Here is a 2,500-nt window from a genome sequence, read left to right as displayed (position 1 = left end):
CCTCCTCCTCCTCCTCCTCCTCCTCCTCCTCCTCCTCCTCCTCCTCCTCCTCCTCCTCCTCCTCCTCCTCCTCCTCCTCCTCCTCTTTAATTAGGATATGGACAATTATCACCAATTTGTGAGCTCGTGACGCGCAATTGACAGGAGGAGTGACGGATTGGTGAGAGAGAGAGAGAGAGAGAGAGAGAGAGAGAGAGAGAGAGAGAGAGAGACAGGAGTATTTTGGTTATCTTTGTCGCTTTACTTGATGTGTCTCTCCTCCTCCTCCTCCTCCTCCTCCTCCTCCTCCTCCTCCTCCTCCTCCTCCTCCTCCTCCTCCTTCTTTATTCTCCCTCACATCTCTGCCTTTCTCTCTTCTCTCTCTCTGTTCTTCCGACTCTTCTTCTTCCTCTTTCTCTTTTTTTGTCTCCTCCTCCTCCTCTTCCTCCTCCTCCTCCTCTCTTCATCTCTTCTTCTTTCTCTTCTTTATTTTTCTTCTTTCATTTTCTTCTTTCATTTTCTTACTTTCCTCCTCTTCTATTTCTATTTCTTTCTCTCTCTCTCTCTCTCTCTCTCTCTCTCTCTCTCTCTCTCTCTCTCTCTCTCTCTCTCTCTCTCTCTCTCTCTCTCATTCGGACACCTGAAACTCTTCCTTCTTCTTCTTCTCTTCCTCTCCTCTCCTCTCCTCTCCTCTCTCTCTCTCTCTCTCTCTCTCTCTCTCTCTCTCTCTCTCTCTCTCTCTCCTCTCCTCTCCTCCCCGGATCTTAAGGCAATAAGTAAAGCCTTGTTTCACTCTATCTCTCTCTCTCTCTCTCTCTCTCTCTCTCTCTCTCTCTCTCTCTCTCTCTCTCTCTCTCTCTCTCTCTCTCTCGATAATATTCACTCTATGTAGCTTTTCTTTCACATTCTTCTTCGTCCTCCTCCACCTCCTTTTCCTCCTCCTCCTCCTCCTCCTCCTCCTCCTCCTCCTCCTCCTCCTCCTCCTCCTCCTCCTCCTCCTCAATTAGCAAGACCACGTGACCTGAACACCTATTTCTGTTGTAATTAAGGTAGTAATGTCTGTGAGAGAGAGAGAGAGAGAGAGAGAGAGAGAGAGAGAGAGAGAGAGAGAGAGAGAGATACCTTAGCTCGATACCTTAATTGCTAAAGATATTCATCCCTCTCTCCTTCTCCCTCTCTCTCTCTCTCTCTCTCTCTCTCTCTCTCTCTCTCTCTCTCTCTCTCTCTCTCTCTCTCTCTTAAATGAATAACTAACCAGTCTTATCTTCCATTACCTTCACTGCTGTTACACCACCACCAGCGCAACCCACGCCAATCAACTCCGGCCCGTATGCGCAGGAGTCATTAGGGCGTGTTTGGGTGGCGGTGCGGGCGTGGAGGGCGTGTGGGTTAAGCCTGTTATGCCCCCAGACGCATCACAGCCATCGGAGTCTTTGTCGGCGAAGGTAAAGAGTGTTTCAAAGAGAGCGAATCCCGCGCTACAATTTGTTTTCAAGATGTGACTCCTCCTCCTCCTCCTCCTCCTCCTCCTCCTCCTCCTCCTCCTCCTCCTCCTCGACGACTGTGACTCCTCCTTCATTCGTGGTCGTCATCCCTTCCTCCTCTCTAGTGCCGCTTCTGTTCTTCTTCTTCTTCTTCTTCTTCTTCTTCTTCTTCCTATTCTTCCTTTTCCTTCTTATTTGATTTCTCCTCCTTCTCCGTTTCTGTTAGTTTATCTCTCTCTCTCTCTCTCTCTCTCTCTCTCTCTCTCTCTCTCTCTCTCTCTCTCTCTCTCTCTCTCTCTCTGTCAGTCAGGATGTAATTCAAACGTTTAACAGACAGATTAACAAAGAGAGAGAGAGAGAGAGAGAGAGAGAGAGAGAGAGACACCGATAGGTTTAGCACCGCAGTATAATGGCGGCGGATGAAGGGAAAGATAACAGGGAGAGAGGGAGAGGGAGAGAGATAAGAGAGAGAGGAGAGGGAGAGGGAGAGGGAGAGAAGGAGGGAGGTGGAGGTAAAAAAGGCCCTTGAACGAGTCATTAGAGATTAAGGAGGCTTTGGAGAGAGAGAGAGAGAGAGAGAGAGAGAGAGAGAGAGAGAGAGAGAGAGAGAGAGGGGATGTGAGTGATTAGGTTAGGGAAGTAGTTAATTGGTCTACTACTACTACTACTACTACTACTACTACTACTACTACTACTACTACTATCACCACTGCGCACTTGACCTAAGAATAACATCAATAGCACACACACACACACACACACACACACACACACACACACACACGGAGCAGCGAGGCGTGAAACATGTCCCTCACTTCACTATTAACAAGTTGGTCAGTTCTCTCAGTCAGTCTTAGAGCGAACCAAATGAAACATGACTCGCTTACTGATTCTCTCTCTCTCTCTCTCTCTCTCTCTCTCTCTCTCTCTCTCTCTCTCTCTTTTAGTCGGTCAGGGAGTAGATAAATACCATTCCATTTGCGTCTCTCTCTCTCTCTCTCTCTCTCTCTCTCTCTCTCTCTCTCTCTCTCTCTCTC

General features: G+C 48.2%; 1 protein-coding gene across 2 annotated transcripts in view; it reads right to left on the bottom strand.

The window, feature by feature from the left end:
* LOC123509654 (GATA zinc finger domain-containing protein 8-like) overlaps positions 1-2,500 on the bottom strand; it is a 32,070-nt gene that overhangs the window by 27,170 nt on the left and 2,400 nt on the right. Inside the window, exon 1 of one of the 2 annotated variants that reach the window (XM_045264113.1) lies at positions 1,254-1,497. The exons of the other annotated variant lie outside the window; for it this stretch is intronic. The gene's annotated coding sequence lies outside the window, so the exon portion shown is untranslated. Of the gene's footprint in view, positions 1-1,253; positions 1,498-2,500 lie in introns of those variants that run through there. 2 annotated transcript variants of the gene reach the window in all.

This window comes from Portunus trituberculatus, chromosome 3 (genome assembly GCF_017591435.1).
Source record: "Portunus trituberculatus isolate SZX2019 chromosome 3, ASM1759143v1, whole genome shotgun sequence".
Lineage (NCBI taxonomy): Eukaryota > Metazoa > Arthropoda > Malacostraca > Decapoda > Portunidae > Portunus > Portunus trituberculatus.
The sequence above is the reverse complement of the archived record's forward strand: the minus strand, read 5'-3'. Positions and strand labels throughout refer to the sequence as shown.